Source organism: Eschrichtius robustus, chromosome 5 (assembly GCF_028021215.1).
Source record: "Eschrichtius robustus isolate mEscRob2 chromosome 5, mEscRob2.pri, whole genome shotgun sequence".
NCBI lineage: Eukaryota > Metazoa > Chordata > Mammalia > Artiodactyla > Eschrichtiidae > Eschrichtius > Eschrichtius robustus.
Window position 1 is genome coordinate 86,378,792 of NC_090828.1, and position 22,642 is coordinate 86,401,433.

The window sequence follows — 22,642 nt, forward strand, 5'->3', positions numbered from 1 at the left end:
TTAGATCTTCAGACGTTATTCATTTTATAGCTGAACGTTTGTACCATTTTACCAGACTCTCCATATTTCCCCTATCCCCCCAGGCCCTGACAAACACTTTTCTACTCGCTGTTTCTATGAGTTTGACTTTTTATTTAGATCCCACATCTAAGTTATTCCATGCAGTATTTGTCTTTATCTGGCTTATTTCACTTGGCATACTGCCCTCAAGGTCCATCTATGTTGTCTCAAACAGCAGGACTTCCTTGTTTCTCATTGCTAAATAATATTCCACTGTGTGTGTGTGTGTGTGTGTGTATGTCTTCTTTATCCATACATCTATTGATGGATACTTGGGTTGTTTTCATATCTTAATGCTGCAATGAACATGGGAGTGGAGATTTCTCTAATATCCTATTTTTGCTTCTTTTGGATATATACCCAGAAGTGGAATTGCTGGATCACAGAGTAGTTCTGTTTTTAATCTTTTGAGGAACCTCCATACTGTTTCCCGTAATGGCTGCACCAATTTATATTCCCGCCGACAGTGCCCAAGAGTACATTTTTCTCCAGTTCCTCACCAACACTTGTTATCCTTTGTGTTTTTGTTGACAGTCATTCTAACAGGGTGATATCACATCTCATTGTGGTTTTGATTTGCATTTCCCTAATGATTCATGATGTTGAGCACCTTTTCATGTACCTGTTGGCCATTTGTTTGTCCTCTCTGAAAAAATGTCTATTCAGTTCCTCTGTTCATTTTTTAAGTGGATTGTTTGGATTTTTCTGTTTTGTTTTGTTTTTTGTTATTGGGCTTTATGAGTCTTTATATATTTTGGATATTAACCCCTTATCAGATATATGATTTTCAAATATTTTCTCCCATTCCATAGGTTGCCTTTTCATTCTGTTGAGGCTTTCCTTTGCTGTGCAAAAGCTTTTTAGTTTGATGTAGTCCCACTTGTTTATTTTTGCTTCTGTCGACTTTGCTTTTGGTGTCAAAAGAAAAAAAAAAAAAATCATTGTCAAGACTGATGTCAAGGAGCTTACCCCCTGTGTTTTCTTCTTGGAGTTTTACTGTTTCAGGTCTTAAAGTCTTTAATCCATTTTGACTTAGTTTTTGTGTATGGTATAAGATAGTGGTCCAGTTTCATTCTTTTGCATGTGGTTGTCCAGTTTTCCCAACTATAACCCATATTTTAAAAAGCTCGTTAGGATCCTCAATAGTTTTTAAGAGTGTTAAGAGGATCCTGAGATCAAAAAGTTTGAGAACATCTGAGTTATATCATTCACTCCACCTCTGCGTCCTGCAAATCAATTGTTGCTGCCATTGCCTTTGCTTTATCCCGTATCTACCATATCTACAATGTATACCATTAGTTTTGCCGGGGCCAGGGATCATCACTTGAGTTTGAGAATGACAGGAGAATCAAAGCATCTTGAGAGCAGGGACTGTGTCATTTTCACCCCTGTATCCCCAGTGCCTAGCTTGCACATAATAGCTGCTTAATTAAAAAAAAAAAAAACCTATATAAGTGAACAGAAGTGATAGCTTGATTTCTTGACATAAGATGGATTTCTTGGTTTGCTTAATGTTCAAAGGAGAATCTGAAATAATATTAATGACTCTAAAATGAGAAAATGCTGAAGTGACATACCACCAGTAGACCTGAACAGACACCAAATAACATATTTTAAAATGTAACAACAATGAAATGGTAAAAACTAACCTTATTTATTTGAGCGCTTCATGTGTCAAACACTGAACTAAGCCCATTGTATTCGTTATCTCGTTTATTCCTGAAAATAACTCCAGGAGTTCGGTGTTATTATTCTCACTTAACAGACAAAGATACTGATCATTGCAGAGGCTAAAGCATACACTGGTGAGGGATAGAGCTTGGATTCTGACTCCACCAAAATATACTGTTACCCCTAAGATGATAAGAACTGTTTACAGCATTTATGTCCATTGTATCATTCTTTCCTCTCAGCAACCCAGAGTAAGGGGAGAGGCTCAGGTAATATACCTCTTTACAAATGTGGAAACTTAGGCACAGAAGAGTCCTGCAAATCACCTAAGGTCTCACATTGAGCGGGAACAGAGCAAAGCCCTACTCAGAGGCATCTCCTGCTTGGGTATGGAGCCACTGTAGCCCAGGAAATCTGTGAACTCAATAGGCATTTCAACTGAACCAGTACATACTAAATGTGTCTCCCATTGGCTGTCCCACTGCCCAAAGAGAAGAGAGACTGTCCTTCAAGGACTAAAATCCTGTTCAATACAATAGTTTGTAGATACTTTGAGTATCACTGCTTGATGAGTGCAACTGTACATTTTATAGAGAAAAGCTAGCATGTACAGGATAGGAAATGAATGAGAGATGATTTGTGGTAGAGGAAGAGGGGAAATGTGGGAAATAGAGGCGAGAAAAACTGACTGCTTCTGTAAAACTATTCTTATCCATAGTTATCTTTTCCTGAGATACGAAGAGAAATAAATAACAGATCAAGAGATTGGGTGTGTGTTTTGTTTTTGACTAATACCACCTGTATGACCTAGGGTAAGTCACAGTATTCCTCAATCTCAGTTTTCTATTAATAAAATGAAAGGTTTGGGCTAAATCAATAATTTTCCAGTTCCTCCCAATACTACTCCCAGTCTCATTAGCAAAAGATAAAACTCTCAATACATTGTGTCTTTCCAGAAATAATATTTAATGTATATACAAGCTACACACACCGACATACATGCATGTACATACACATCTCTTTTTTTTTTCACACAAATAGGATTACACCATGCATATTTTTCTGCAGCTTTCATTTTCCACTTAATTATAGATCTTGAAGATCTTTCTCTAACAATACCTACAGATTTATTTTTCCTTTAAAAACAGCTATTTAGTATGCCATTGTATGAAGGCACCATAATTTACTTAGACCCCTATTGAAAGACATTTAGGTTGTTTCTAATTTTTTGTTATTACAAACATTGCCATGGTGAACCCCCAGGAGCAATTTAAATCTTCAGTGTTTGGCAGAGAATACATCATTCTTTGTGAAACTCCTGAAGCATCGCCACAAAGCCCCAGGGTTCCAGGAAACACAGTTTGAAAACCAGTAAACAAGATGATCTTAGATTTCCTTTTCTCTCAGTTAAATGAAACTCTTTTAACCTTTAGCGTTTGTTTCACTCACACTATTTTGCAGTATCTTCTAACAGTTTGGAGTGAGTAGATATGTTTTGTCTTTCAAACCAGGTTATACATAGTTTGAGGCTACTGATTGTTTAGCATCTTTTTTCATTCCTCAAAGCCTAGCATACTACTGAGTGAGGAATAGGGGTGCTTAATAAATGTGTGTTGAAGGGTATTAGAAGATAATTGGGTTGGTAAGACAGAACACTTAGCTATACTTCTTTGTCGATTGTACTGGTCAAATAGTGTGAGCACCTAATAGTTACCCTTGATTTCAGTATGGAGAGCTTCAATGGGTTAGATGCAGTTTAACTGTCACTCAGATGAAGTATAAAGGTGAAATGGGCAATCCCTCCACGCATGCTTTGCATTTCCAGGGTTGCCAGCCATGTACAACTCTGGAGGCACCATTCAAGTTGTATTCTATGTAAATGGCACCTCCTAGAGTTGTGCTCTAGTTAGCTAAATTCACGTTTATTACTCACAGAACATAACATGAATTGTGCCCCTTAGAGTTGTACAGGGCATTGGTAAGATACATAACACCCTCTCCTCTGTTCTCAGGAACTTTGTTCCATCCATCATTCTCTCTGTTACCTAAATCTCTAGTTCCTCCCATCCTATTTACTCTTTTCATATAAACATGCTTAAGTCTCTTTCATCATCATAGCAGTCATAATAATGATGACGATAATGAGAAATCCCTTACCTACCTCACTTCTCTGTATTTCACAGGTGAAGCTTTTTGAAAGAATAGTCTATACTCCTGTTCTCAACTGCACAACCATCCCACTGGGTGGTTTTCTGTCATTATCGGACTTAACCTGTCTGTGGTATGAGCCTCTATTCACCACCTCATCCTTCTGGAAGCTCACTCCTTCCTCCCCTTTTGTGATGGCACTTTTCCTGGGCTTTTCTCCCAGCTCTCTGTTCACTTCTCAGCCTCCTTCAGGAGCTCTTCTCCCTCTATTCAGTCCTCACACCTTCTTTCCTGGAGCTCCATTCTCTGACTCTGTTATCCTGAGCCTAGTCTCTTTCTGACTCATTGGCCTTAAGGCAAATAGCTTCCTCTAAAACTGGCTCCTCCTCCTAGGTTCCACATTTTTTTAATTCCATTTTTAATATTCCATTTTAATTTGATGAATATACTACCATCTACCCAGATTCCCAGACCTGAAAACTTGGACCCCTCCATCACTCCTAGTCCCACTACCAAGAGATAAAACTCTCAATGTATTGTGTCTATCCAGAAATAATTACAAAGTCATGTCATGCTTGACTTTGCATTCTTCCTCATTCCTAACATTCAGTCACCAAGTTTAGTCAGTTCTAACTCTTAAATACATTCAAATCCGTTTACATCTTCTATCTCTAGAGTAACTGTCTAGGTAGACCACTATCTTCCTGAATTATTGTAACAGTCTCCTAACTGGACTCCTTGCCTCTAGTCTAGTCCATTTCAATTCATTGTGCTTCAGATGAACTTTCTAAAACATACACCTACTCGGATCAATCAGATGTCTAATGTTCTCAATAGTCTCTTACACCATTCAGGATCCAGTCCAAATACTTTGCTTAGTACAGAAAGCCTTTCTTGTCCTGTTTATTTCTCAGTTTTATCTCCTACCACCTCTTCCATTTAATTCTCCTTATGTTTATATACTCAATTTGTTCTTCTTGGCCTACCATGTCTCATCTTCCCTTACTTTTCCCTGATGTTACTTTCTTTCCTGTAACACCAGCTTTTGTCATTCTTATACATCTACCTCAAGCATCATCTCCTCCGGGAGATGGTCCCAAGTACCAATTCTCATTTGACCTCCTCCCTCAGTCTGTGCTCACACAGGTCTTGAATATAACTTTCCCTTAGTATTTGCCAATATGTGGTGCAATCACTGATTGATCTTTCTTCTCCCACTAAATTGTAAATCCCTTGATGTCTTTTTCTACTTTGTATTTCCAATACTTAGAACAAAGAGTAACTATTAGTTGGATGAATGAATGAATAAACTGTCTTTTGATGGGGTTATTTTGAGAAAGAATGCCTATTTTTGTTAAATATGAATACTCAAATCTTGAACTTTAATATTTTTTCTTGATTATGAAACTCTGGATTTAGTTATAATTGATTGTATAATAATTGGTCATACTTTAATGAAAATAAAAATGAATTTTTAACACATTCCTCCTTCTACTTAAACCCTCTCCATTATAGTATCAGAACAAACATGGTCAATAAACTATTTCGCTCTGGAGAAAAAAGGAAGCTGATGTCTGTATTTGTTGACATTTTATAACATTGCCAAGTAAGAGTCAATAAAACGTGCTCAAGAAAAGGTTGGGGGAGGGGGAGGAAACAGATCTTATAACACTTTTTTTTTTTTAAATGAAGTGAGAGTATTTTCTGTTTCAGTATTTACTCTGGTCATCTATACACCCTTTCATTCTTGTTTTTCTTTATTCATGTTTCTCCCTTGAACTCCTTCTCTCTCTAATCCCTTCTCCTGAATGCTCTTATTTTATCTCTTGTTCCACTGTTCTCCAGATCGTCTGAGTCTCTCTCCTCCCCAAGTCAGGTTCCCCAGGCTCTACTTGGCCCCTGGCCCTTCCTTCCTCTCCCAGGACTGTGTCTCCCCTGCCTCTCAGTTGCCTCACAGAAACCTAAGCAGAACAATACTGGAGTGGAGCTGGCACTCTGACAAAAAGGAGAGCAACTGGAAAGAAAACTTTACTCATCAAGAGAGAGGCAAGTATCTTACAAATATCTGTGGGAAGGTGTTTGCTAAATCATCTGCTTCTTCAGATGTGGAACTTTCAACAACCTGGTTTCCACTTCGGTGAAGGTGGGCAAGAAGCACCTTCTTAGGCTGGATGATTGAGCAGATGTGAGGAATTATAGACCTCAGTAACTTAGCCTTGAATAAAATTCAAGACTTTTTCCCTCTTTATTCATGTTCTTTCTTTCTTTCTGAAAGCCCCATTGCAGGAATTCAAAGGGCCAAGTTCTGCCCTCAGCTGTGAGTCATGACTCCCACTAAAGCCAGGAGCTCATATGTATGTATTCAGAGGAAGTATTGGGCCTTGGGGACTCAGATTCAACAACAACGGTCCAGTCATTTGTTTGCTTATATTCTTAAACCTTTATAAAAGAAGCACAAGGCCTGCTGTACCTGAATGCCTTTTTATAATCATTTTTAAAATACACAGTAGAATTTAAATTCCCACAGTAGTTCTCCTGCATTATAGCACAAATAATAACAGTCTATCTTACCCCATGCCCCACATCCAGGAGAGAGTCATAGGAAAAAGAAGCAGGAATGAATTTCTAACGTGCCAGCCTTTCACTGAGAAAGTTCTGTTTGTATCCCCAGGGAACTCAGCATCAGGGACTGAAATTCAGTGTTCCCTGTAAACGGCATGAAATACCTAAACAGCTTTTATTTTTCAGTGCTAAGTAGCTGAAAGTAACAAGGGCCACACCACTGGCTTTAGGAAAAACAAAGGTATACAAGCAGGAATTCCACCCTCCCTTCCTAGTTCATGTACCCTTTTCTCCTCATCTTATGGGTTCTCCTGCCACAAAAAAACCAAAATCATGTCCAGTATCAGTTCTCTTTGCCATCCCTCTCCCAGAGGTATGGGTTTTTTTTCTCTGCTAGTACAGAATTGATGTACTTTATTTAATCAAGATAAAAACTATACTTGATATTTTTTTTAAAAAACAGGATTATTTCTCTAACTTCTAATATGTGTAAAAACTTTACTCTGTCATTGCTGTTATAACGTATTTTTTTTATTTAAAAAAAAAAACACTTCTGTCTTTATTGGCCAACCGTCATAAAACAATAAAACTACAGAGATAGATAAAGCAGACGTGAAAGCCCTCCTGCAGTTCTATTTTCCCCCTCCAGTTCTATTTTCCAGTGGTAACCACTGTTAACACTTCCTAAAGCATTTATATTTAAGTTTTTAAATGTAAAATAAAATATTGAGGAGGTTGGCCAGGTAGTATATACTGTTGTCTCCCTACCAGGCACTTCTCAGTTCCCCAGTCCCAGGAGAGGTTTCTAGAGGGCAGACAGGGGTGTCTAGACACCTCTGGCTTTTTCTAATATCAGCCCTGGAATGTGGCACCTTCTCTGCCCTAGTACAGATCTACCTGCTGGCAAATTCCTTCCCTGTAGCTTGTCCTTTCCTTCATTTTACTGCCTGAACACAAATGGAAATGTCTTTCCACACTTCTTAACAACTACTCCCAAGATGCCCAAATGCCAGGATTCAGAGTTCATTCTTGCTGTGCCCACTCCCTATGCTTTGTTGTTTTTTCTTGGCCTGAAACTTGACACTTTGGCTCACATGGTAAAATTAGGCCTGTGTTTGTTTCTGTGTATAAAGAGGATTAAACTGACCCAATATTAAGCAAACAAACAAACAAAACTTTGTAAGATGGACATTGCTTATAGATAGTAGAGAACTAAGGAAAAAACAAAGTAAAACTTAGTAGATTTATGTCATAGTAACACTAATGACATCATTTACTAACCATACTGATTGACCACATAATTTAATGTATGTTATCATTCATTCATTCATCTAACAAGCAAATATTTATTTCCTAATGAATTTTAATTTTGTTGTAAATATAATTTTATTACATGTATTAGATATTGTTTTATAAATTAACAGTCTCCTTCTAGAAGCATCATCTTCATTCTTCGGAATGATTACTGCTTCAAACACACTCTCCAGCCTAATGGTCAGCGTGAGCTGCCATATTTAATGTGACTCCACACACATGACCAGTATTGATGGATCCAGTAATAGGCCCTGGACCCAACCTACATCAAAAAGATCCCTTCCTGGAAATTTTTTGAATGAGAACTGACAGCCAGTCTGTTCTTATCCTGAGGGGAAAGCTGTGGGAATGAGATCTGAAACCCAGGAACTACTGGCTACTTTGTTTCCCATATTAAGATCACCTTGGGAACCTTTAAAAACTGCCCGGGCACCAACCCCCAGAAATTCTAATCAACTTGGCCTGGGGTGGGACCCAGGTGTCAATATTTCTTTAAAACTCCTCAGGTGATTTGAATGTGCAGCTAGTGATGAGAACCACTGAACCAAGAAACAAAGTTTGTAGTGGGAAGGAACAGAGTCATGACCGGCAGCAATGCCAGAAGAGACACACAGGGGCTGAATTGCTTCCCAGACTTTGTTTCACACTATTCTGTTGACAAATTCTTTTTTCAATTACCTGAGATATTCCCGTGTCTTTCCAATAAATCCTCCTTTTATCCTAAGCTAATTTAAGTTGCATTTGTGTGATTTGCAAACAAAGAAGTCTGTACTAGATCTCTGTTTTTGTGTGCTCAGGCTTAATAGATTTTTACACTTGTAGAAGAGTTTCTCTCCATTCATGTCCTCATTCACCAAGTTATTAAGCAATAATGCCCACAATATTCCTAGTTCTGTGCTACTTACCAGGAATCAAACAGACTATACAGTTCCTTTATGTGAGCAGCTTCCACTGCTCACATAGAAATAGGCACACAAGAAGTAGCAACACAAGAAGTGTTATAATAGAAGTATTGACTGGTTACTGTGAGATCACTGAGGAAATGTGTAGTCTGGGGAAATCATGGAAGCCTTCACAAAGGAGGTAACTTTGGTGTTGCCTCTGGAGGAGTGAATTAATGTCACCTGGTTGACCACGAAGGGTCGACATGATAAACTACAAAGCCAAGGGCCCAGAATTATAAAAGAGTAAAGCATATTAAGGAATGAAAATATTTTTGTTAGGGCTGGGCTGAAAGGTTATGCCAGGGGTGGAGGTTGAGGGGGCAGAGACAGAGACTAGACCATAGACATTTGCATTATGTCATGCTAAATATTTGAGATTTTGCCCTATGACTACTGCAGAGACATTGGAATAGTTTAGATAGAGCCAGGCTTTGACAGATTTGCGTGCTGGAAAGATTTCTCTGGAGAAGTGATTGGGCAGAGACCAGACTGTCTGGAGGAATCAAGTCAGGAGGCCACTGCAACTGTCCAGGAGAGAAATAACGAGATCCTGAATTAAGAATGATAATGAGAACCTAGTGAAAAAAAATTTAGAAGGTAGATTCCCCTGGATATGATAACCAATTGAGATCAATTAAAGAGAGTGTGTATGCGTGGGGGAGTTGTGAGAAAAAGGGATGCGGATGAAGCCCCAGAGAAGGCTTACATATTAGGGAACATGGGGATATACAGGTAGAAGAAAAACTGCTTGCAGAGGGAAAGGAAAAGCCATAGAACTAGGAAAGCATGGTGTTGGGAAATTAATAATATCTCCAGTGACTTCTGTATGGAGTTTCAATAGAATGTAATTATCCACCCACAAAGGTTCTTTCTTTTTTTTTCTTTTTTCCTTTAGGTATATCTTGTTTTCACCCTGCAACTAGTCAGGGGATAGAACTGATTAAACACAAGCCAGGAGGGCTGTTTTTCTCTGATCCTCTTCCCACACCTCAGCCCCAGCAAGACCAAATTCATCCCCACTTTGGTACTCTGGCAGGCCAGAGAACTGGAAAGGGATGGAGAAGGGAGAACAAGCCAAGTATACAGCTAGATGTTTAGTGTTGACCCACTTAGGTCTGATGAGAGTGGGACAAAATCCAGGCCAGCTCTGGGCTTGTTGGCAGGTGAGCAAACTGGAGGGAAGGTCTCTCAGAGAAGGTCTGGGGACTCAACAGGGAATGACCGGAATAGGTGGCAGTCAGCTTGCTTGAAGCTCTTGTATGTGGTTATAAGGTGAGACCGTGATATTCATCAGATGAAGCTATTCGTCCAAGCTCTCAGGTCTAATGTGATTTCCAGTTTTATCATTTTCTTTGTCTCTCTAGGCCCTTTGCCTTAGCAAATGGTTCTTACTAAAATCTGAGTAGCTAAATTCTCACTTGGAAATTGAAATAATGAATCAACGACTTTACTTCCTTTTAACTTCTTAAACACCGATTAGAACATTTGGCCCTAAATACCATATCCCTTAGACCAATAGTCTCTGAACTCTTCCATTATACAACAGACTTGTACAGTACTAAATTTCCTATAACCCAATTAAATTCCAGTACTCACTGTAGGCCAACACTGTGTGTGAGTGGGGTGTTTGCGTATGGAAGGGGATAGTTCCAGCAAAAAGAGCAGATGGAATGATCCATGTTTTTAAATCAGTATTATTTATTCTAATAGTGTACTGGAAGGAAAGGAAACGAGCAAAATGGGAGCCAAAAAGGAAACGGAAAGTTTTAAATTAGACTGGAATTTTTTAGTCCATCCTCACCAGCCCAAGAAAGAGAGCAGGGTGGTATCAGGTGCACAGAACACATTGGTTCTGGCAGCTTGGATGTTGTAGGTATTTGGAACACTGATTTCTGATGAGGGAACAGAGAGAAAAGGGAGTTCCTGATAGTAGTGCATAGGTATAGAAAAGAGAACAATATCAGAGTTGGTGAGAGCCTGGTTTTCAACGACCCATCAGTAAGATCTGAAGGAAGGAGAGTCATTGATGAGAAGAAGGGGTTCTATATTCTCATCCTGCCTCACTTGAATTTGCCTACCAGGAATTCATTCTCTTTTCTGGTATCAACACCTGACTTTTCTTTGGGAATCCACCTCTGCCTCATTGTGTGTGGGTTGGTGGGACTGCCAGTTTTAAGGGATCCTGCTGTGCCCTAGCCAAGGAGTAAGTACATGGCATAGGCTATAACTCTGAGCAGAGCGGAGTGATACACAGCTGGAAAACACGTTGGTCTGGCTCATCACAATGGCAGTGCTCTCAAGAGACTGCCCACAAGATTCCGCTCCACAGAGCTCTCTTCTCCCAGAGTGTCTGATTCCCGTCCTGATTCCCGCTAGCATTTAAACCTTTTCTTCCAGTCATTTACTTTTTAATTTTTATGTGTTTGTTTTTTGGCTTTATTTGGCTAAAGTTGGTGTTCTATATTTGCAAACAAAGGATCCAAGGAAAAACATCCTAGACATTACCTAGTAGATTACTTAATGCAGTCATAGCTAGATTATGGATTCATTTTTTAAAAATATAAATTACAGTATTTTACATGCTACAAAACTTTGGAATTTGAGCAAAACTCTAATTTAATTTTCTTGTATCATGCCAACTTAAATGCAGAATTCAGACATAGTGTTAAGATTCTAAATAACACACCATGCCAGAGAAAGGCATAGGCAGGGTCCCAGGGATATGCTAAAAATAACCTAATCCAAGTATAGGATTCCTTTTGCTAATTGAGGGGATGCCTAGAAAGGAGAAAGTAAAGTAAAGATAAAAATCATATAAGAAAATGCTAATAGTTAACATACAATGACTTAAGGGATGTGAGAATAGGTATTTTAAACATACTTAAGTGTGATAATTGCGTTATGATTACATAAGAAAATATTCTTTTTATTTTTTGAGATATACTGTTTCATTTAGGGGTGAAATAACATAACATTAGGATTTTCTTTAAAAATATTCCAGCAGTAAAAACAACATCATAGAAATCATGAAATCTGAAGCAAGTGTAGCAAACCTGTTGATGGCTTCATGGGGAGTCCCTTATAGTAGTAACATTCTCTCCATTTTTGTGTATGTTTGGAAATTCCCAAAATGAAAAGTTAAAAATTATTGCAGAATTAAGAGGTAAAAACTTCCAGCTATAACATAACTAAATTACGAAGATGTGATGTACAGCATAGGGAATATAGTCAGTAATATCGTATTATAATAACTCTGTATGGTGACAGATGGTAACTAGACATCATGGTGATCATTTCGTAATGTATAAAAATATTGAATCACTATGTTGTACACCTGAAACTCATATAATATTATGTGTCAATTATAATTCAATAAAAAAAATAGAGTGAAACACCTTTAAGAATTTAATTCATCTGTGTATGTGTATTCTTGCACTGACATTTAGATCCTTTCATCATTTTTTAAAGCACCTTGGAAATTGTGTCTTTTGGCAGTGGTTTTCATCCCATCTTTTGTAATTTACTGTCTCACGATTTATAAAAGATTTGCTTATCAGTGGTGACCTGCTGACAGTAAATTATCAAGCTCTTTTTTTGAAACATACCCCCTCCTCTAACATGCCCATCTACACCCAAAGGAAAACCAAGTGGCAGGAATGCAAAACGAAAAAGCAAAAGCCTATGCTTACCTAACTTGATCTTTGTGTTCAACTTTTTTAGATGTCAAAATAATATGCCACCAAAAGACATCTTACTAAATGTCCTTGGGGGGAGGAATAGGCAGGTGAATGGGAATGAAAAAAAAGAAGTCCTTTAGGGGGAAAACATTACTTTTCAAACATTCAAACCTATTGTAAAGATGTAAAGGTGCCAGATTACTAAACACTAATAGTCTTTGCTTTACCCTTTATTCTCAGGTATTTTTAAAAACCCAAAGCTAACCTGGTAAAATCCTGTTTTATTTTTATTGCTTCTACTTTTTAATAGCAGCCAATCTTGGAGAACAGAGGTCACATAGAACAAAATGAGTCATTACTTAAACTATGAGAATGCTAGTATGAATAATTATTGTACATAAATTAGACCATAGTACTTCATTCTCTTGCTCGGGTATGGCTAATACAGTCTATCCTCTTGATTTTTGCAATGTTTACTACAATAATGAACAATTTGGTTAATCTGCCTATAATAATTGATTTTGTTTGTCCTCCAATATTTTGTACTAATAAGAATTTCCCTTTAAAACATAGCTGGTTCTGCCTCATCAACCTCAGACTTTCATTTTAGAGTGGATCTTCTAATTATAAAACCATTCGGTGACAGTCTGGACAAAAATGGCATTCTGGTTAATACCACAAAAGAATATGGATGCCTGAGTTTATACCAATGCATGTCCCCACCTAAAAATGGGGGAACCTGTAGAAATTAGTTATGATATTATTTCATCTAAAACATTTGAAACAGTCTAACTATTTCAGAGAAACATATAGGTGCTAAGTATTCAGCGAGGGATATAATATCATCTGTTAAAAAAGGTCAGATAGTTTTACGCAAGTTAATTTTCAGAAGCAAACAGATCTTGAAATGTTCTGATGATAGGCGACACCAATTGGCATTTTCTCAAACATTCTGCTAAAAGAAAAGAGGGAAGTTTGATAACATCAAGATCGGCTTCCCTTTTCTAAAGTTTTCTTAAATCATAACTTCTCTTCTATAGGAACAAAAGCAGCATGGCCCTATTTCAAAATGGGGACAAATAAACACTAAATAGAACTGAAAATGATTTCAGTAAGTCCTTTTCATATGGTTCTTCGACATAATTGCATGAATGTCGTGTGGATTTGTTTGGAATTATTGAAAAAGCAGCAGGAAAAAGAACACAGTACTTTTTTTTTTTTCTGTTTGGTCTGTGAATGACGGGAAAGGTGATGTGTTAAAATATAAGAAATGTTATTAACCGTACTCTACTCATGGTAGAAGCAAACTGTAGCTAGCTTATGTTTTATATCCCCCTCGTTTCAAAAAAAAGATTTGAGGCAGGTATAAGATTTTAAAGCAAAGGCATAATTACTGACAAAAGAGTCTCTGCAGTGCTTGAGAACCCATGAAAGGAGGATTTTCCCCTCCCCTTCTTTATGTGCCTTTGTAGCTCTCAAACTGCAATGATTTTGTAATAGTTCCATAGTAAAAACTGGCCTTCTGCTGTCAGGGGTACATCAGCAAATAGTATAGATCAGTGATGTCTGCAAGGTATTTGATCTCTATGGGAGTTGTTCTTACATCATTCATCCCCTCTACTAAAGCTGTCTGATTCATCCTTCCCATAGGTGCTGGTCCCAGGTGTGTGAGGGCAGCACCCAAAGCACACAGAGGAGCGAATCTCCCTGTTTGAGCACTGCACACATCTGTGCAGTAATGAATTAGGAATATCAGGGGCTAATCCCATAGAAATTTAGTTGATGCATTTAAGGAGTGAATTTTAAGCAGTAAATACAAATAAGTAATCAAGCCACTTCTGATGGTATTGAGTATACGAACTCCATCCATCTGAGAGCTTGGAAGATGGACTGTTAATGATGTATGACCAGGCTGGAGAAAAAGAGGATCTAGAAATGACAAGGACAAAGATATTTTTACTAGATACAGGTGGACTAAAGATTTCACTAGTTCTTTAATTTAAGGGAGGATTGGAAAGCAGCACCAGAACTGAACTACATAAAAAACTTTTTTTCTACCATGTAACATACTGTTTGTGATCTTTGTATATCCATTTGTTCTTAAATTATTTATTTAGTAAGTTGTGCACTGTTCATTTTATTATTCTTTTGCCGCCATTTTATGGTCCAAAATTTAAAAACTGTTTCTGCAGTGGTGAAAGAGAGATAGCTGAATCCAGTTGTGTTCTTCAGCATAGGCTACACAATGATAGCACGGTTAACAATATTGGACCACTCAGCTCTTTAACTGTTAAAGGTTTACTTCTAGATCATAAGAAATCTCTTGAGGGTCTAGTTGCTCACCAGACTAGCTCCCAAGGATCCAGGGGTGCTTCCTTCTTATAGCTACACCAACTGGAGTACGGGGTTTCTAGGGCCATGGGAAGAAAAAGTGCTCTTAAAAACTTTGACTAGAAGTGACAAATTTCATTTCTTTTCAAGCCCATTGGTCAGTACTAGTTATGTGGCCCCGATCCAACTACACAAAAGAGTGGAATATGTAAGAGAGCCACAGAACGGTTCATGAGCACCATTGTATCTGCCATATCTGATTACTACAAGTAAAATTTGTGCTAAGAATGTCTAGACAGAGTAAGTAATACTTCTCCTAGAAGTTTTTCTCAAACATTAATAAATATAAAATCATGGGGTGCTTGTTGAAAGGGCAGATTCCCAGGCCCATGTGTCAAGTTTGGTTTAGTAGGGTTAAGGTAGAACTAGTGCCCTAATCAGGCTTATTCTACAAAGGTATGCGTGCTGCATGGGGTACATGGAAAGATTCTGCATTGAGGTGTAATGTAAAAAATCTCTTTAGGGAACTAGAATGTAAATGAAATGAAACTAAAATTCAAAAATAAGTCATATGGGACAGTCAGTGTCTTTTTGAGTCACCCCTTCTATACCACAGGGGAGTCCATTCTACCCTATGGTCCGAGGAAGTTGGACAAATATCCCACCAACCTCTTGTAAGTACAAATGCAGCACTGCCAAACCCTGTCTGTGAAGAATCGTGTTAGATCAGGACCTTTGTTCAGACTCCTTACAGAAATCTCAGGTTTTCTTCTTTTGCCAATTGTTCTTGTACTTGACTTGGAGAAAATGTGTTAAAGGAAAACATGTTTGCTTCTCCTCCAAGCTCTAAAATAGGGTCTTTCCATTCTTTCTTTTCTTCTCAGATTGCTACTGAGGCTTCATGCTCATCAGTTTTTATTCTTTGGAGAGAAAACTAGAAGAAAAAAATTAGGTGATAATATGGGTAATTTTAAGTGTAGGCATGTACGAAAACTTCTTGAAAATCAGGTTGCGGTATGCATTCTTATTTTAGATTTGCCCCTGTTAACATCTTCTCAATAAGCAGGTGCATAAACTTCCCCAATCTGTCACTGTTGTTTATTTAGCCTGTATGCTTCAAAATCTACTGATGGATGATACCCAACCAGCTTGAAGCTTGACTTTCAGAAACAAGAGCCTTGAAGTTTTGAGACTTTCTTAAAGTGTAGTCCAACGAGTTTTTTAGAATAGGAGCACATCTCTCAAAGATACTGTATCACATTTGTATGTTAATTTTAGTTCAACAAATAGGAAAAATGATTATGAGTAATAGCTCTCTGCTTTCAGATAATTCTTTTCATGTTCAAAGTGCTTGACAAACATTAATTAAATCACTGGCAGTCAAATTAGATAAATATGTTCTCTGTATGTGCATAACTATACCTTCCATGCACACAGTCTTCTAAATCACATCACTGCAGATCAAATATTTTTTTGCCATCTGAACTTGATTGGCTGACACTGATTCCGAGCAACAGATAATTACTGGAAGGGCTAATCATGAGGAGAGATTATGTAAGCTTTCTTTGTTTTTAAACAGAAACATGAATTTATCCTTGATAAAAGGTACAGGATGAACCACAGCATAAAACGTTTCTGTCTCCAGGCCAGAAGGTAACAATGATAAAGCAAATTCCCTTGCATTATAGTGTTGGAATAGCTAAGCCCTAATTTAAAGAGATCATTTCATCCACAGAGAGTACATTTTATGCTTCCTGTGCTACTGATGTTTTTGGCCTTTTTAGCACCAAAAATGCGAAGGCTTTGCAGGCTAAATATGGTGTTGATTTCAGCAATATGGTAAATAATTGTTCATTAATACTAGGAATCCTTGGTCACTACTGACCTGAGAAGCATTTGGGCCAGCAAATTAAACATAATATATTTCATGATGATTTTTAGAAAAACTTAGTTATTTTTCCTTCATTGAATTTAATGAAGCTTTCCAGACCATTCCAAGAAATTAACTGCTCCCAATAGACCCCCAAAACAAAGTATATTCCAAATAAAAAAGAGTGCTAATAGCATTCCATCCTTCAATAACACCTAACAAATTAACACACTCTACCTATCTACATCAGACAATTGAGAGAAGCCTTGTACGTGCATGTGTAGACAAAACTTAGCCAGAGTCAGGCTTGGTTTCCTCAGACGCTAAAGCTGCAGAGCTACAAATGGAGGGGGCTTGACTTTCTCCTTCCACTCCATCTGCCAAAAACTAGTCTAGTCTGTTTCCAGGGAAGAAAGGTACTTGCTAATTGTCTCACAAGTTGCTGAACAAAAGAACATCTAGTTCAACCAAATTGTCTTTTGGAAAGACTTTGCAAAACTATCTGTTGGAGTCATGGTAGCTGTTCATGTGGATCTCACAGAATGGTATTTGTTTCTCTTTTATAGAAGAGCTAACTTGTATTCCTCTAAACCTGAAATATGAGAGGTTCCTCTTCCTTACTAATGAAAACGTGGAGTTCAGTGAGGCTATGTGATGTGTTCAAGGTAATATCCACAGCCCACATGGTTTGGCTCTGACAGTTGACAGCAATGGAATCATAATCGACATGGTACTACGTCTGCCTTAGTGTTTCTACTGTTAGACTCTTATCATATCCCAGGAGTAAGAGTGAACTTTAAAAAAAATTCAATTTATTAAACTAAAAACAAAAACAATTCTCCCTTTTCTCCCACCCTCAATCCCCACCTTTGGCAACCACCAATCTGTTCTCTGTATCTATTAGCTTGTTTAAATACATATATTTCTTTGGATAAATACCCAAAAGTAGTATTGCTGGATCATATAATACTTCTATTTTTAGTTTTTTGAGGAACCTCCATACTGTTTTCCATGGTGGCTGCACCAGTTTACATTCCCACCAACAGTGCACAAGCATTCCCTTTTCTCTACATCCTCACCAACACTTGTTATTTCTAGTCTTTTTGATAATAGCCATTCTGACACGTGTGAGATGATAGCTCATTGTAGTTTTGATTTGCATTTCTCTGATGGTTAATGATGTATAGCATCTTTTCATGTACCTGTTGGCCATCTGTGTGTCTTCTTTGGAAAACTGTCTATTCAAACCTTCTGCCCATTTTTTTAATCAAATTATTTTTTGCTACTGAGTTGTATGAGAAAATATTCACAAAATTTTCTTCCATTCAGTAGGTTGCCTTTTTGTTCTGTTGATGATTTCCTTTGCTCTTTAGTTTGATGTAGTTCCACTTGCTTAGTTTTGCTTCTGTTGCATTTGCTTTTGGTGTCAAATTCATAAAATCATTGCCAAGACCTATGTCAAGAAGATTACTGCATATGTTTTTTCTGAGGAGTTTCATGGTTTCAGGTCTTAGATTCAAGTCTTTAATCCATTTGAGTTAATTTTTATATATGGTACAAGGTAATGGTCCAGTTTTCCTAACACAATTTATTGAAGAGACTGTCCTTTCCCCGTTGTATATTCTTGGCTCCTTTGTCATAAATTAACTGACCATACATGCATGGGTTTATTTCTGGGTTCCCTCTTCTCTTCCACTGATCTATGTGTCTGTTTTTATGCCAATACCACACAGTTTTAATTACTATAGCTTTGTAATACAGTTTGAAATCAGGGACTAATGATGCCTCCAGCTTTGTTCTTATTTCTCAAGATTACTTTGCCTATCCAAGGTCTTTTATATTGCATACAAATTTTAGGACTGTTTGTTTTATTTCTGTGAAAAATGCCATTGGTGTTTTAAGTGAACTCTAATTACATTTAGAGCAGGGAGTCATTGGTGTGATTGATTTTGGGCCCAGAAAAACATATAAGATATGTCTCTGTTGTATAAGTTTGTTCTCCCTTCAGTATAGAGACAAAAAATTAGACCTGACTGGGAATGTTTAAATGGGTTTAAAATTTTAATAATTCCCAAATGTAAATGGTCTTAAAATGTAAATAAAATGAGCAAATGCTTTGTACATTTTGAGTTATACTGATTCTTACAGTCAAAGTTTACTGTCTCAATTTCCTCACTTCTCATCCCCCCATCCTATGGGAACTCTTCCCTTGGAGGTTACACATGACATTTTTCTTGTTAATTATACTAGCTCAGCTCTTACTTAATGCCTATTCTCCTTGACCTTTTTGCTGCATTTGACACTGTGGACTGTCCCCACCCAACACCACCTACCACACCTCATAAATACCCATTACTTTATCTCCTTGACATTTTTGTCTTCCCTGCTGACCTTGCCACCAACCTTGTCTACCTCACATCACCTCCTGCTCAGATTATCACACAGGCTTCCATCTGGTCTTACAGGTTCTAATCTCCCCTCCTCTAATCCAGAATGCCACAGCAACTAATCTTCCAAATATCTGTACTTTAACCTGACCTCAAAATCCCTTCTTACCTACAAGAACTTGCTTACCTTTCCTGTTTCATCTCCCTCACTTTCCTCCTGGCTCTTTATACTCCAGAAACATTTGGTCTTTTTTAGTCTCAAGGACACTAAGCTTGACTCCTCCTTAGGGCTCTGCAATAGCTAACTCTGCCTGAACTGCCCTTCCCCAGACCATGCCAGGACTGGTTGTTTCTTTCATTCAAGCCATTGTTTAAATGTTCCTCAGAAACATCTTACCTACTTTCCATACACTTATTTTGACGTCTCACATTTTATTTTCTTTGGAACGATTATTACTGTTTGATAATTATGTATTTATTTGTTCCTCTCTGTCTCTCCTAAATGGAATGGAAGCTCCATGAGAGCAGGAACTTTTTATTTTACGGCTTTACCTCCAGAACTTAGAACATGCTTAAAGGTTAATGAAAATTTGTTAAATTATGAACAGTATCCATCATATCATTTCCAATTCATTCAACTCTGTTTCCCACTATTTCTATACAAGCACACTTTACAGTCCACCCAGGTTGTTCTCACCATCCATGGAATGTATTCTCTGTTGTGTCAAGTGTGTTGACATTTTTTCTCCAACCAGATTATAAGCTTATGAAAGGTAGAGGCCCTTTTTATACTTTTCCAGCCCTCCAGGCCTAGCAGAGTGCCGAACAGCATTTGGTATGTATTTAACACTTATTGATTTATTTCCAGCTGTAACATTATATGCTGCACAACCGAGCACTTTTACATCAGTGGGGCTGAAACGGAAGTAAAAATAGGTCGACCATAAAACACCAGCAAAGAGCCCATGACAGGGTAAGAGATTTTTTCTTAACTTCTAATTTGATTTGAGCAGCAAACTAAAGTTTTCTGGAATGAGGATGTGATGAATAGGAAGGTATACCTTGGGAAGTTTTGTGCTTCCTTCTCTAGCAATTGAGAGTCTGTACCACTGAGGGCCGATCATCTTCCAACTCTAAGGTGCTAAGGTCTATGTATACTGTTGTTGACTTGCCACAAACTTAAAGTCATCTTGGACTGCTTACTGATCTTTGATTCCTTATATATAACCACTAAACGCAAGTCATTTCCTTAGTGGCACTTATGTCTACCATTTCTTTTAAAATCCCACTTGCTACTTCAGAACCTGACAAGGTTATGGTCTCCTGTCTCATTTTCACCACCCCCTCTGCCAAATTCAAAATGATCTTCCATTAGATCAAATCTAAATTTGTCAGGCTCAAATTCAGGTCTTCTACCCTATCATTTCAGCTTTGTTTTCTATTGTTTCTAAGTGAACCTTCTGTTTTAAGTCATCTGATCTCATACCTTTTCCCCATTGTTAGCTTGCTCATTTTTTTCCCCAATGCCTTTGTTCAAGCAATTTCCTTTACCTTTTCCCTATAAACAAATCCAAATTCTACATTTCCTTTGTTGTCCTTTAAGAAGGCTTCCCTTGGGACTTCCCTGGTGGTGCAATGGTTAAGAGTCCGCCTGCCATGGTTAAGAATCCGCCTGCCAATGCAGGAGACATGGGTTCGAGCCCTGGTCCAGGAAGATCCCACATGCCGTGGAGCAACAAAGCCCGTGCTCCACGAATACTGAAGCCCGTGCACCTAGAGCCCGTGCTCCGCATCAAGAGAAGCCACCACAATGAGAAGCCCGCGCACTGCAACAAAGAGTAGCCCCGGCTCACTGAAGCTAGAGAAAGCCTGCGCAGCAACGAAGACCCAATACAGCCAAAAATAAATAAATAAATAAAATTTTTTAAAAAAAAGCTTCTCTTCTTAATCTACATGGTTAATTTCCAATTTAAAATATGGATTTTATAATTGAATCCTTTTTTACTAATGGTGAATTGATCATTTTATAGTCTTCATAGAGCCCGGATTTTGTTTAGAATGGAAGATAGTTTTAATTCTTCAATCTAAGGATAATATGTTTACTCACATAATTTAAAGCAACTTGTGGATGTAACTTTAAAGGCCTAATCAGTTTCCCTTATTTTGGTATGTCTCTGAACTCATTTCCACATCACAGCCTAACTCTTCCAAGTTGCAGTTTTAAAAATGAAGTTTACCAGACTTCTAGTTACATTTGCATGTTTTGCCTTCTTCTGACTCATTTAACCCACAAACTCCTTCCAAATACAAAATCCTTTGATTCGGAATCACAGAAACTTAAATGTCGAAGAAACAAATTCCTCCTTTTACAGGTAAGAAAACGAGAGACCTAAAAGATCCTGGTGCTCTTTCTACCGACTATGAATTTTATAAATAAAAGAACTGAAGTGAGATTAGGTTGCAGGGAAAAAACAGGCAAAATTTGTGCACTGTAAGACCCAATAGAAATTATGTCAATTGACATTTTATCTCAGAGAAAGTATGGATGGGAACGATGAAAGTCAAAGATTGTCACCACTGCTATCGCTCTGCTTTGTGATTTTTAACTACTTGAGTGACTCTCTTGAGGCGAGTGGGGCTGCGCACATACCATTAACTCCCAAACTGCATATGAAGTATTTGGAGTAGTGAGAACAGAAAGGACGCTCAAAATGTAGGTAAAGGAAGGAACGAGCCTGTCCAGAGGGTTCTGAGGGGACCTGGGGGAGGGAAATTAGGACGCGTTGGCCAAGCAGGTGCCTAGGAGGTGCGAGCTGCACAGCAGGTAGCAGTGGCAGGGAAGAAGCCGGGTACGTGGCTCCAGCAGGCCAGGGAGGGGAACGGAGACCGGGGAGAGAAGGGACCGGCGGGAAAACTGCAGGAGGAAACCGAGGCTGACCTAGTGAGCAGCGAAGATCTAGAAGGAAGGAGAAGGCACCAATGCAAGCTTACAACCAGACTAGAGATTAGGGAAAAGAGTATAAACAAGCTTAAGGGAAAGACGCGGGTGCTGACCAGAGATGGGGAAGGGCGCGCGGGGAGGTGGGAGGAGAAGTGAGGCCCTAGGGCAGTGGGCAGGTGAGGAGAGGCCCGGGGGTCGAGAGCCGAGGTGGCGCGGCTGGCGAAGGCGGGAGCGTCTGCTGAGTCAGGGACCCGGGCGGAGTGGTGAGCGCGTGGGCGGGCCGGGAGGCGGGGCCTGCGCCTGACGTGTCCCGAGGCCGCTGCGGCCGCGGGCCGGGCGGGGCGGCGGCGGCGGCGGCGGCGGCCGCGGGGGAGGGGCACGGCGTCAGCGCGTCGCCGGCTGGGCCGCGCTGGTGGCCAGGAGGGAGAGACTAGGAGGAGGAGGAGGAGGTGAGTAGGCTCCGGGCTGGGGAGCCGCGCGGGCCGGCGGGGAGGCGGGGAGCGCGGCCCCTCCCCTCCTTGGCGCCCGCCTCGCGGGGCCGCGCGGCTTGGAGTTCCCAGAGGGGCTGCGGCGGCGGCGGCGGCGGCGCGGGGAGCCGGGGGGCGGAGCTGAGGGCCGCGCGGGCGGCGCGCTTCCCGGGCGCACGCGCTGCGCTCGCGGGGCCGCCGTCCGCCCCGCGCCCTGAGCCGGGCACCCCGGCTGCTGTGTCTCAGTCTTGCTGCGCGCTGGCCATTTTC

At 39.3% G+C, this 22,642-nt stretch overlaps 1 protein-coding gene across 12 annotated transcripts in view; it reads left to right on the forward strand.

The window, feature by feature from the left end:
* GTDC1 (glycosyltransferase like domain containing 1) overlaps positions 1-22,642 on the forward strand; it is a 463,274-nt gene that overhangs the window by 27,343 nt on the left and 413,289 nt on the right. For 10 of the 12 annotated variants that reach the window (XR_011074149.1, XM_068545170.1, XM_068545175.1 and 7 more), the window contains exon 1: positions 22,279-22,354. The exons of the other annotated variants lie outside the window; for them this stretch is intronic. The gene's annotated coding sequence lies outside the window, so the exon portion shown is untranslated. Of the gene's footprint in view, positions 1-22,278; positions 22,355-22,642 lie in introns of those variants that run through there. 12 annotated transcript variants of the gene reach the window in all.